The following is a 14,792-nucleotide window of genomic DNA, read 5'->3' on the forward strand; positions in this document are numbered from 1 at the left end:
CAAGCACTTCATCTAGGCCTCCCACTTGGGTGGCAAGGGCCCAAATACTTGGGCCATCTTCCACTGATATTTCCAGGCCATTAATAGGAGCTAGATCAGAAGTGGAATAGCTGGGACACAAACTAACACTTATATGGGATGCCATAGGTGGTGGCTTCACCCACTGCCCAAAAAGACCAGCCTGGAATTTGGTTTTTCAATCATAAATTATAAATTTGGAATTTGGGTTCATAAAACCACCCCCATAGACTTGGACAATGCCAGACTCATATCTCATCAGCCCAAATAAGAAAATAACACAGATTTATAGTATATAGTATGGAAATTGGGAATGAAATTAAGAGAATTGGCATTTGTCTTAGTGCAGTTTCTATTACTAACAACACACTACAACAGACTGAGCAAAATACACAAGAAAAAGACTTACCCTGGTTTGTGACGGTGGTCCAGGTTTGAGAGGCCACACCTGGTGATGGCTTTCTTGCTGGTGGAGACATCATCTTGCAGGTGGAGGGCACCAGTCACTATGGAGCTTCTGTTGCTGATCTGTTCTCAAGATAATCTGTTAACCCAACATTCACAAGCATAGGTTAACCCAGTCATGAGAAAGTCCCTCCTTGGTCCCATTTCTTAATATCTCATAATGGGGATTAAATTTCAACAACAGTTTCAGAGGAGGCAGATACATTTAGACAACAGCAGCAATCTATAACTGTTTCAAATATCATCTGACCACGTGCTCTTCTTATAAAATTTTGTAGAACTCATTACTGAGACATTTTGTAAGCTTCACATGTCATGTTTTGGGTCCAACATATTTTAGTTTATTTTTGTTTATTACACATAATACTTTTATTAAGCCATGAAGCTAAAACTATAACTTGTCATTTGTATAGGAATGATTTTGAAAATATAATGAGACTATCAAAATATCTGGAAATAATATTTGCTGGAATAACCTTAATCTATTTCTCTGCAGTATGATGGATTTAAATCAGGTACATGAAAGAAGTGGTAAAAGGAATTGAATGCTATCTATATATTTTATGAATTATTTTCTCATTTTTAAAAATCAAACATGCGAAAGTACCCCATGTTGTACTTGAGTTCACTCTATATAAGACTTTATGCCTCCCAGTAGATTTATTGTAAGAACTGGCACTGAGAGCTAGAGAAAAAGGTGAAATAGGCAAATCTAAGGAAAATAATACTTTTTTGTTAATAATTAAATCACTAGGGATGAGATGAGCTAACAGCATGAAAATTTTCCAGAAGGAGCTTGCCTAAAATGGACTTGGAAATATTCAAGGTGCCTCCTTTGATGTTATTATGAAGTAGTCAAATTAAAATTAACCAGTATTTACAAAAGAATTAGTTTGTCAGATATGTTACTAAATAACATTCCCATTACATAGCATGATTTTGTGATGACAAATAATTGTCTCCCAGCTATTGAAACTGAAGGGAGAACTGTGGATTTCTAGAGCAGTAAGATCTCTTAAATAAAGGGAACTGAATGGTCATTAGAAAAACAGACAACTCAAAGGGTCTCAGGATTAAACAATACATTATAAATAGTAAAAGTTTATGAAATCAGCATATTCTTTCTCTAGGAAATTGGGTCAAATGCTCATAGAGCTAGGATTGAATGCTGAAAGTATCTAGAGTGATAGTGCTATTAAGTTGTGGTAACTACCTGAAATTCCAGCCAGTGACATCTCAGAAGTTTCAGCTGAGCAGTTCAACCCACAGCCAAAGTCAGGAACATGAGACCACTGGAAATATTCCTGGTTGGACACAGAAAGAACCCTATGATAATGATGGGGTTGCTAGAAACAACATCTGAGGCTTGTTAATACGTGTTTTTTTTTTTTTAAAGAAAGCATGGACAGCACCTATTCCATCTGCAACTGAGGAATTAACCAGAGTAAAATCCATTTTGTGTGTATATTCCTCTGAGGAAATTCATAGACCAACTTCGTGAACTGTTGTCTTTGGTACTGCTCCACATTAGGGATGCCTTTGTACTTTATTCAAGAATTATTTTATTTATAATCAAAAAGAAAATTCAAGACACCAAGAAGAGAAATCTAGAACAAGGTTGGTTCATATTCAGTGTGTTATTGTTAAAATACAGTACAGATATCTAGTATCTGCCTAAAGGTTGAAAACAACAAGTGTCTGGAGCAGACAAAGTGATACAGCAAATTAACCAGGTGCTCGGGATGCTTGCACCCCACGTTGGACTACCTGGGGACAAGCTCCATCTCTGTTTCTAATCCAGCTTCCCATTAATTAATCCTAGGAGTCTGGGGCTAATGGCCCAGGTGCCTTGACTTCTGCTGTCCATACAGAACACCCAGGTGGATTTTCTGAGCTCCTGACTGTACTTTGGCCCAATTCTGGCTATTGTGGGCCTTTGGAGAGTGAACAATGAGCCGAAGTTTCTCTTTCTCCCTCTCTCCTTCTCTCTCTGATTTTTTTTTCTGTCTTGTTCTCACATTTTCTTTTACTCTCCCTTTCAAGAGTGTGGAAACAAACATGTTAAAAAAAAAAAAACAGCAAGTGTCCAGTTGGTCTTGAACCCCAGCTGGCATTCCTTATTGAGGTAGTGATTTATGAAAAGACAAGCATCTTTAATTTCCAAGAAAACTGCTGATCTTTACTATTAAGAAATTCCTGGACACTAATGAATAACTTCTAGGACCTGAGAAGGCAAGATTATGAAATGAAGAGCACATTTAAACATTCACCTGTCTCAATCCCACTTACTTTTTCTTTAAAATATTTTCAGACAGATTTATTGTTTTTAATTTATTTCTTTATTTGAAAGACAAAGAAACAAAGACAGACAAAGAAATCTTGCATGCGTGCTTTGCCTTCGGAATTCCTGCACCAGCCAGGATTGGGCCAGTGTGAAGCCCATGCCTGGGAAAGCAGAGGGAGACGGCCCAAGGACTTAGGCCCCTGAACCCACAATGGAGTGCCAGGTAAAGGCCCTGGCTTCTGCTTTGGCCTGGCCCAGCCCCGGCCTTCGTAGCCAACTCGGGGATGAACCCCCAGATGGACAATCACGCGGAGAGACAGAGAGAGAGAGAGAGCGAGAGAGAGATCGCGATCGCGATGCCCCCTGCACTGCTTCTCTCCCCAGAAGGCTTCAATGGCTAGCCTGAGCCAGGCAGAAGCCGAGAAGCAGGAGCTCCAGTCAGGATTCCCACGACAGAAGTGGGAAGGGTCCAGAGTACCTGGGCCAACAGTGGCTGCGTCCCTGGGTCAAAGCCTGGAGCAGTGGGCCTGGAAGCGGCCCTGCGGCATCGGATGCTGGATGAGGCATACGCGTCCCGCGGCGCCATGGCGGCCGCCCATGAGGAGTGCGCCTGCGCCGGCCGCCGTGACCCGGAAGTGCAGCCGCACGCGTGGCCTCTTATGCCTGGTGGTGCTCAGGTGGGAGTCGGCGGCGTTCTATCCTGCCCGGGGGCTGCACAAGCCCTGAGGAGCCATTCTGACCGAGGCTGCACGCCAAGCCTGGGGAGACCCAGCGCCCCCAGGGTCAGGCCGGGATCAGGAGAGGCTACGGCCCGTTTCCTTGGGCTTCTGTTAATTTCTGGGCTCGGTCCTCTTCTTCGGCCCCTTCTGGAAGTCTACACCTCGGGACTCAACTGCTGTTCCTAAGGAGCAGTGGCGTTCCTGTCACGGGGTAGGCGGGGCCCGGGTGCACAAAGCGGGGAGGGTGTGTGTGTGTGAGGGGTCGCGGGGACAGAGGAGGAGAGAGGGGGCCAAGGGGGAGAATGAAAAGGGGGCACGAAGTTGGGGAGGCGAGGAAGGGAGGGGAAGAAATGAGCCTGGGGGAGAGGAAAGGGAGGGGGAGAGTGACAGGAGTCCCGGTGGGCGGCGGGGCCAGGGTCGGGGTGGGGGGTCGGGAGGTTGGGAGAGATACTTTTCCCACAGCCCCAGTTCCGTTTTTTGGGGTTTTCTGTCCCTGGCCGGAAGTATCCTTGGTCGCGTCCGTGAGAAGAAGCCGTGACGGCCTCCCTTTTCCAAGTTGTTAGGAAGTGTAACGTGTGTGCAGGAACACAGGGGCATGGGGCGCTTGAATTAATATGCATGTAATCTGGTGACTTTTCACAGGCCGCACACACTGAAGAGAAAGCAAAAATGTAAGACAAACCCCAAGAATCGCTCTGTGCTCTGTTCCAGCCTGCTCCAGGCTTCTGACACCTCACAGTAAGTACTAGGTTGTTTTTTTTTTTTTTTCTCTCTGTTTAAAGATTTGTTTGAAAGGCAGAGTTATAGATGAGGCAGTGCGGGAGAGATCGTCAATGTATGGGTTCACTCCCCAGGTGGCTACAATGGCCAGAGCTGGGCCAGGCCAAAGCAGAAGCCAGGGACTTTATCCAATAGTCCAGTGTCGGTTCAGGGGCCCAAGCTCTTGGGCCGCTTCCTCTACTTTCCCTGGCATGTTAGCAGACAGCTGGATCATAAGTAGAACAAAGGGGGTAGGGTTGCAGAGCTGATGAAGCTGCCGCCTCCAGGACCGGCATCCCATAGGGGTGTCGGTTCCAGTCCCAGCTGCTCCACTTCCATTCCAGCTCTCTGCTACGGCCTGGAAAAGCAGTAGAAGGTGGCCCAAGTCCTTGGGCCCCTGCATCTGTGTGGGAGTCCTGGAGGAAGCTCCTGGCTCCTGGTTTCAAATCAGCTTAGCTCCAGCTGTTGTGTCCATCTAGGGAGTGAACCTGTGGATGGAAGACTTTTCTCTCTCTCTCTCTCCCTCTGACTCTCTGTAATTTTACTTTTAAATGAATAAAGAAATCTTTAAAAACAAAAAAGTGTGATAGGCAGGAATGCAGTTGGCGTCTATATGGAATGACATTGTTGCAGGCATTGTCACAACCTGCCATGCCACAAGGCAGGTCCCTGTAAGTACTGTTCTGCCCACTGTTTCATTTTAGCTGAGCAAAAACAGGATATGTGAATTTAATCACTAATATATATTTAATAATTTTCATTATACTTTATAATTATTTCTATAGTTATTATAAATGATAAAATTTAGTAATTATGGAAGCATTCAAGTTTTTTGTTTCTCTTTGTGTGAATTTTGGCATATTCTCCATTTCAAGGAATTCACATAATTCATTTATCTTATGAAATTTTTGGTCAGAGTTGTTCATACTATTTGTTTACATTATCTTGATCATGGGGTTGTGGTGTTACCGTTTCATTAATAATATTAGTAATTTGCACCTTTTTTTTCTTGGTTGGTCCTGATAAGGAGTTCACGAATTTTGTTGATGTTTTCAAAGAACTAAATTTTAGCTTTGTTGATCTTTGTCTGCAGTTGTGCTTTTTACAGTTCCATTGACTAGTACTTCTAACTTTCATGATTTATTTTCTTCACCTGGCTTTAAGTGTTAAGTTGCTTTTCTTCCTCTGACTTCCCAGGGTGAAAGCGTAGCTCATTGATCTTGGTTCTTCTTTTCTAAAATATGCATCCATTAATGTAAATTGGCAGGATACAATTTCAGTCTACTTTGAAATATTTTTTATTTGAGATTTATAAACGTGTTACTTTGAGGTTTGTTGATTGTTCTCCAAGTTGTTGGTATTTTCCAGCTTTTTCATACTGACTTTTTAGGTAGTTGCATTGTGATCTGAGAGCTTACATTGTGTGGCGCCTCTTCCTTAGGAGTTGAGGTCTACTCTACACCCATGAAAGTGGTCAGAGTGGATGTGCCCTGTGGGCCTGAGAAGTGTGTCGTGTTCTGTTGCTGTGAATGGAGCATCCTCTAAGGATTCGTTTGGCGCATGGTTGATTTAGGTGCTTTTCTGTTCAATTACATCCTTACTGATTGTCTAACTGCTGATCTGTTAACAAAAGAGAAGTCTTGATGTCTGTGAGTTTAATAGTGCATTTGTTTATTTCTCTTTGTAGCTTTAACAATTGTTGTTTATGTATTTTGGCATGAGGTTTGTTTTTGGACTCACAATCATACTCCATTGAAATGTGTATCTTCTGTTCTTTCACGAATCCCAACCATCTTGGTTATTGTAGGTTTATTGTAAGTCTTGAGATGCAGTATTGTGATTTCACCCAGTTCCTTGTTTTTCATGGTGGACATGATAGTCATCTTGGGTTTTCCTGATTGCATTCAGGTTTATTTTTTTTTTCTCAAAAACCTCTTGCTGGAATTTTATTTAGATTATCTTAAACCTATAGAACCATTTTACAAGAAATGGTACCTTAATAATATTCAACCTTCCAATCCTATACACAGTGTGTTTACTTAGATCTTCTTTAGTTTCCTTCATCAGCATTTTAATCTTCAGCCAACATATTTTGTATTTTATTCATAGAGTTATGAGTTTTCATTTTATTATGCTATTTTAATTTTTATATCAGTATCTACCTGTTCACTGATGGTAGTATGCAATTGATTTTCTAATAAGTAATTTTTTTAGATATTTTATTTATTTGAAAAGCAGAGCTAGAGATAGAGGCAGAGGGAAAGACATAGAGACAAATAGAGGTCTTCCAGAGGTCTTTCAGGCTCACTCCCCAGATGGCTGCAGTGGCCACAGCTGAGTCAATCAGAAACCAGGAACCAGGGGCTTCTTCTGGGTGTTACAGGGAGGTACAGGGGCCCAAGGACTTGGGCCATCTTTCACTACTTTCCCAAGCCATAGCAGAGAATAGGATCAGAAGTGGAGCATCCAGGACTCGAGCAGATGCCCATGTTGGATGACAGCACTGCAGGTGGTGGCTTTACCTGATGGGCCATAGTGCTGGCCCTGCAATTGATATATTTACATTACCCTTCTACCCATCATGATCTTGCTAAAATAATTTATTATTCCTAGTAGCTCTTTAGAAAATGCTTTTGGAACTATTTGTAGATAATATGTCTTCCTGGTTTTTTTAATGGCTTAAATAACAAATGGCTGTAGCCTCATTGTGACCAATGCAAATGGCCCAGAAGTATGTGGAGTAAAAGTCCCTTGCACCTTCTGCACAGTTAGTACCAGTTGCTGCGGGTACACACATATGCTGTATGGATGCACCTGCTTTCTGGATTCTCCAAGCAGAGCACCCTGACGTGGGCCCCATTTTCCTGTCTGCGTTTCATAGTGGAGCTGGAAGGTGCAGCTGAAGGTTCTGGGTTGACTCCAGACTGTGCCCTGTACTGAGTGACTAATTTATTCTCCATGCCTCAATGTCCCCAATGGGGCCATGGGGTTAACAGCACTATGATCCCATGAGACTGCCGTGGAACTCTGAGGAATTTTATGGTACAGTGATTTGTGTTATTACTCTTCTTTTACTATTGTTTATATTATTTGCATCATTATTATTTTATCCTCATGAGTCTCTTGTTTGTACCTTGTTGCTTTCTTCTGTTTGCTTGTTTTAATTTTGAAGGACTGGCATTGAGACAGAGCAGGTTAAGCTGCTGCCCATGCTGGCACCCCATATGAGTGCCAGTTCAAGTCCTAATTGCTCTACTTGCAATCCAGCCCCTGCACATGCATGCTAAAGGCAGTGGAGGATGGCACAAGCACTTGGACCACATACACCCACTTGGGAGTCCCAAATGGAATTCCAGGCTCCTGGCTTCAGTCTGGCCCATCCCTGGTTATTGAGGCTATTTTGAGGGTGAAACAGCAGTTGGAAGAGATATTTCTCTCTTTCCCTCCACATTCTCTCTCTGTATAATGTTGCATTTTTAAAAATTTTATTTATCATCAAGGGAACAAATTTCATGTACTTCATATACACACTTATAGGAACATAATGATACTTCCCACTACACCCTTCCTCTCTCCCTCACTCCCACCCTGCTCCTCCTTCCTTTTTTTCTTTTAATTTCTACAATGAATACTTCAAATTTACTTTATTTAGTGGAGGTTTAAGCTTGTGATTATGAAGAATTCAACAAGTAGTAAGTAGAAAAACTATTCCTCCAGAGTATAGACAAGGGCTATAAACAATAATCAAATCTCAGAATGCCAGTTTTGCTCATAGGCATCATGTTCCTTTGGATTATGTTAGTTACCAGAAATCAGGGAAAACATATTTGTCATTTTGTGACTGGCTAATTTCAGTAAGCATAATGGTCTGCAGTTGCATCCATTTTATTGTGAAAGACTGGATTTCATTCTTTTTTATGGCTAGGTAGTATTTTATTATGCATATACACCATAATATCTAGTCATCAGTTGTTAGATATTTGAGTTGATTTCCTATCTTACCTATTGTTAGTTGAGCTGCAATAAACATCGGGTTACAGCACCTTTTATATGCTGATTTCATTTCTTTTGGGTTAATTCCCAGGAGTGGAATGGCTGGGTCATATGGTAGGTCTGTTTTCAGATTTCTGAGGAATCTCCATACTGTCTTCCATGATGATTTTACTACTTTACATTCCCACCAACAGTATATTAGGGTGCCTTTTCCCCTACATCCTCACCAGCATTTTTTTTTATATTTTTATGATAGCAATTCTAATTGGGGTGAGGTGAAACTTCATTGTGGTTTTTCATTTGTATTTCCCTCATGGCCAGTGATCTTGAGCATTTTTTCCTCTGTCTATTGGCCATTTGTATCTCATCCTTTGAAACATGCCTGTTCATATCCTTAACCCATTCTTAACTGGATTTCTTGAGTTCTTTATGTATCCTCAATATTAATCCTTTATCAGGTGTATAGTTCACAAATATTGTCTCCCATTCTGTAGGTTACCTCTTTACTTTGCTGAGTATTTCCATGCAGTGCAGAAACTTCTTAGCTTGATATAAACCCATTTGTCCTTTTTTGCCTTTATTGCCTGTGTTTCTGAAGTCTTTTCCAAGATGTTTTTGCCTTGGCCGATGTCTTACAGTCTCCCTTATTTATCCCTCTAATAATTTGATGATTTCCAGTCTTAGTTTTAGATCTCTGATCCATTGTGAGTGAATGTTTGTATCAGGTGTATGGTATGATGGGTCTGGTTTCATACTTCTGCATGCAGCAATCCACTTTTTCTAGAATCATTTGTTGAAGTTACTGTCCTTTCTTCAGATAGTGATTTTAGCTCATTTGTCAAAGGTTATTGGTTGTAGACATTATGGATAAAAACTTCTGGGGACTCTAATTGTTCCATTGGTCTAGATATCTGTTCTTGTGCAAATACCAGGCTGTTTTGATTGTTAGCATCATGTAATATGTACTGAAAATGGTGTTCTGATGCCTTCAGGTTTATTTTGTTGTTGTTGTTGTTTAGTATTGCTTTAGCAATTTGCAGTCTCTTGTGATTCCATATGGATTTTAGCACCATTTATTCCCGATCTAAGAAGAATGTCTTTGGTATTTTGATTGGAATCACATTGAATCTAAATTGCTTAGGGCAGGGTAGACATTTTGATTATAGTAATTCTTCAAATCCATGAACATAAAGATATTTCCATTTGGGGGTATGGTCTTCTATATCTTTCCTTGATGTTCCACAATTTTTATGTTGATTTCTTCCACATTCTTGGTTATCCCAAGCTATTTAAATATTTTTATAATTATTGTCAAAGGGACTGATCTTACAAGTTATTTCTCAGCCATGGGATTTTTTGTGTATACAAAAGTTATTGCTTTTTGTGTGTTGGTTTTGTATCCTGCAACTTTGCCAAACTCTCTTATGAGTTCCAATAATCTTGCTGGTTTTTTGTTTCTCCTATATATAGGATCATATCATCTGTAGGAATAATTTGATTTCCCTCTTTCTAATTTGTATCCCTTTGATTTCTTTTTTTTTTTTTGCCTAATGTTTCTGGCTAAAGCTTCCAGACTATATTGAATCTTATTGGAAATGCTTCCAGCTTTTCCCCATTCAATATGATGCTGAATGTGGGTTTGTCTTATATTGCCTCAATTGTGTTGAATTATATTTTTGTATATCCAATTTGCTTTAGTATTTTTAATCATGAAAGGATGTTGTATTTTATGAAATCTTGCTTTGCATCTATTGTGATAATCATATAGTTTTTATTCTTTAATTTGTTAATGTGATATATTACATTTCATTATTTGCATATGTTCAGTGATCCCTGCATACCAGGGATAAATCCCACTTGGTCGGGGTGAATGCTCTTTCGGATGTGTTCTTGGATTCAATTAACTAGAATTTTGTTGAGGATTTTTGTATCTGTGTTCATCAGGAATATTGGTCTGTGGTTCTTTGTTGTATCATTTTCTGGTTTTGGAATTAATGTGATGCTGACCTCATAGAAGAAGTTTTAGAGGATTCCCTCCATTGCAGTTGTTTGACATAGTTAAAGAAATATGGGGATTAGTTCTTTTTCGTAGAATTCAGCAGTGAAGTCCTCTTTTCTTTGTTGGCTTTTTTTTGTTGGGAGGGTCACTATTACTGATTGAATCTCTGTCTTGGTGATTGGGTCATTTAGGTTTTCTATATATTTATGACTCAAATTTGGTAAATTTTAAGTGTCCAGAAATTTATCCATTTTTCTAGATTTTCCAATTTGTTGGCATATGAATGCTTGTGGTAATTCCTGACAGCTACAAGGTATCCATTGTAACATCTCAATTTTCATCTCTGATTTATGAGAGATTGCTTTATGGCCTATGGTATGGTCTATCCTAGAGAAAGTTTCATGCACTGATAAAAAAAATGTGGGTTCTTCAGCTTTGAGATGACATGTTCTGTCAGTGTCAATGAGGTCCATTTGGTTGGTCAGTAATGTAGATTAGCTCTGTTGTTTCTTTGGTTGATCTGTCCACTGATGAAAGTGTAGAAAGGCATGTTGGCTTGTTTAAAACTTTTAAGCATTTAAATATGGAAACCCTAGGAATTCAGATTGAGCTTAGGTGAGAAACTTCCATGGTGTCTCCCCCAAACATGTATTCTCCAAACATGTGCTCACACCCAGCTATCACTTTGAGCCAAGGGCCATAGTGGTCACCAGACAAGCTTGGGAAAAGGAAGGCTTTCCTGGTCCAAGATACTGAGTACAGTGGCCATGACCTGTCCCAGTGAGGCTGGGTGTGATCCCACTTTGCCTGAGCCTTGGTTCCAAGTCCCAGCACTTGCCCCACCATCCTGTTTGACTTTACTTAAAAGACACAAATTCTAATCAAATTGACTAAGAATGTCAGCAGCAAACAGGGTGTTAATCCTCAACCATGAGGCTACTCTCCTGAGTTTAGAACAGGAACAACTGGACTGCTCACATACTCATGAAGCAGGCCCTGCATTTTCAGTTCCATAGTTTAAATGGGCTAATTCTGCACTTCCCTACAATATATAACTATGTATATGCACAATGGAGTATATGCATTTGATGGCAGTATAGCATGTACTAGTTTATAATTCTCATTTCAATTTTCATTTCCTGGTTTCTGTCAAATGCACATCCTTTCATTTTCTATTTCTGAACAGTGAGTTTGAGTGGGGCAGGGTAACCATGTAATTTGTTACTTGGATATTGTCTTACATATTCTCTAGACAGGCTTCCCACTGTCTTTAATCTTTCAGGATACAAGGCTTTTGAAATTTTAGGTTAGTAAAGTTTATGAATTTTTTTTTATTTTTATTATTTCTGAGAAAGGTCTTCCTTTTTTCTCCAATGGCCACTGTGGCCAGTGCACCTATCTGATCTGAAGCCAGGAGCCAAGTGCTTCTCCTGGTCTCCCATGTGGGTGCAGGGCCCAAACACTTGGGCCATCCTCCACTGCACTCCCAGGCCACAGCTTAGAGCTGGACTGGAAGAGGAGCAACCGGGACAGAATCCAGCACCCCGACCAGGACTAGAACCTGGTGTGCCGGTGCCACAGGCATAGGATTAGCCTATTGAGCCACAGTGCCGGCCAAGTTTTTCAATTTTTTAAAAAATTATTTCTTCCCATGAAAAGACTCAGGTCCCCAAAACATAAACCTAACTTCTTTAATTTTGATTTATATTTTAATAGGATTTTTGTGTAAGGTGAATGGTAGGGGTCTTGCTTCATGCTTCTGCACATGGAAATCCAGTTTTCCCAGCACCATTTATTGAATAGACTGTCCTTACTTCAAGGATTGGTTTTGGATCCTTGATCAAATATAAGTTGGCTGTAGATGTTTGGATTGATTTCTGGTGTTTCTCTTCTGTTCCATTGGTCTATCCATCTGTTTCTGTACCAGTACCATGCTGTTTTGATTACAACTGCCCTGTAGTACGTCCTGAAATCTGGTATTGTGATGCCTCCGGCTTTGTTTTTGTTGTACAAGATTGCTTTAGCTATTCGAGGTCTCCTGTGTCTCCATATGAATTTCAGCATCATTTTTTCCAGATCTGAGAAGAATGTCTTTGGTATTTTGATTGGTATCGCATTAAATCTATAAATTGCTTTTGGGAGAGTGGACGTTTTGATGATATTGATTCTTCCAATCCATGAGCATGGAAGATTTTTTCCATTTTTTGGTATCTTTTTCTATTTCTTTCTTTAAAATTTTGTAATTCCCATCATAGAGATCCTTAACATCCTTGGTTAAGTTTATTAGTGATTGTTTTTGTAGCTATTGTTCATGGGATTGATCTTAGAAGTTCTTTCTCAGCCGTGGCATTGCCTGTGTATACAAAGGCTGTTGATTTTTGTGCATTGATTTTATATTCTGCTACTTTGCCAAACTCTTCTATGAGTTCCAATAGTCTCTTAGTAGAGTTCTTTGGATCCCCTAAATAAAGAATCATATCATCTGCAAAGAGGGATATCTATGCTTGTTTTATTTTCCAGGCTTATTGCAGTATAACTAACATAAATTGTATATTATTAAATCGCAGTGTGTGTTTTGATATGAGGTTACTTTAAAATTCACTGAAATTTCACATTACCTTCATTGCATTTCCACACAAACTTTTTGGAGTCTCCTTGCACTTATAATACACTATAAAAGGATAAGCATAATAAAGCTAATTAATCTATCACTTTCCTGGTGTTTTTAAAAGACTACTGTTCTTAGCGGATCCCACGTATACAATATAGTATGTCAACTGTGGTTTCTGTACTGTATATATTAGATGTTCAAAACTTTATCTCATAACTGTAGATATTATTGTTTGACTGACATCTCCTCAATTCCTTGCTCCCAGCCCACGACAAACACCATCCTCCTCTCCTCAATCCAGCTTGTTTGACTTCAGTGCATTCCACATCTAAGTGTGTTCGTGTAGTAGTTCTTGTTTTGTGTCTTATTTCACCCAGTGAAATATCTTCCAGTTCCACACGTTTGGTTCCATATTATAATTAATATCAGGATTTCATTTATTTTTAAGATTTGGAAAGGGTGCCACTGTGTGTTAATCACATGTTTCTTAAGCATCTGTCAATAGACACTTGGGTTGTTTTTCCAATCTTGCAATTATAATGTTTGATACAGTAGCAGCAGAAGCTGATGGCCTAAGTAGTTGGTTTCCTGCTACCACATTGGAGACCAGTATTGAATCCAGCTTCTTTCTGGCTCAGGTCAGCCCTAGGTGTTATTGGTATTATTGGTATGTGGGGAATGAACTACTGGGTGTTTGGGTATCTCTTTGTGGCTCTGGTTCTCTCCCCCTTCCACTCAACTCTCTCTCTCTCTTTATATATATATATATATATATATATATATATATATATATATTTCACCTTTGAGACACATAAAATTCTTTGAAACTATGGGAAAATATTATGGACAATTGGTACCCGATCAGTTTGATCAATTAGATTCCGTGGTGTCACACAATATGATTGGGTGACTGTTGTTCACAGTAATCTATTACGTACTTTATGAGAAAGTAGAAGAAAGGAGCTCAGGGTTCCAACCATAAAATAGAGTCACAAGATAAATGTGTATTTGATCAGTTCAATTTGTATACATGTATTGAAATGTCACACTGGAGCCCATAAATATTACAGCTGTTAATAAAAATGAAAATATCAACATTTTATTTGGTGTATAAAGTTAAGAGGTGTTAAAATGTTTAATATCACAACTAATATTGCACTATTTAGAAACATTTCATTAATATTGAGACAAACATAATCTGGAAGTAATTGGTCTTACCAAGCCAAGTGGAAAGGCTACCATAGTTTATTTTAAGTTAGTGGTGAAAATTTATTTTAGATTGTTCCCTTCAGTTAAGAAAAATGGAATTAGAGCAATGCAAAAATGTGAAATCAAGTGATAGTCTATTTTTTTAATTGAGATTTTATTGGTGTTGAGAATCAATACGCAGACATTTTGATGTGTACACAATTCTTTTTTTTTTTTTTGACAGAAAGAGTGGACAGTGAGAGAGAGAGACAAAGAGAAAAGTCTTCCTTTTCTGTTGGTTCACCCCCCAGTGGATGCAGCGGCCAGCGTGCTACGGCCAGCGCACCGCGCTGATCCGAAGCCAGGAGCCAAGTGCTTCTCCTGGTCTCCCACGCGGTACAGGGCCCAAGCACTTGGGCCATCCTCCACTGCACTCCTGGGACACAGCAGAGAGCTGGACTGGAAGAGGAGCAACCAGGACAGAACCCGGTGTGCCAGCGCCGCAGGCGGAGGATTAGCCTAGTGAGCCGCAATGCTGGCCGATGTGTACACAATTCTTAATATGCACTCCAAAAATCTTAAAAAGCCATGAATTTTTTTTCTTAAATTTGATATTATTTTATTTTGAAGATACGTATTTTTAATGTATCTTATACTTAAAGGCTTAATGTTTCACAAAAACACAGTAGAGTTACAAAGGAAGAATATATGCAAGGACAATAAAGACTAATCAAATTTTAAAATATCAACTAGAGT

The sequence above is a fragment of the Lepus europaeus genome, chromosome 21, assembly GCF_033115175.1.
Source record: "Lepus europaeus isolate LE1 chromosome 21, mLepTim1.pri, whole genome shotgun sequence".
Classification (NCBI taxonomy): Eukaryota; Metazoa; Chordata; class Mammalia; order Lagomorpha; family Leporidae; genus Lepus; species Lepus europaeus.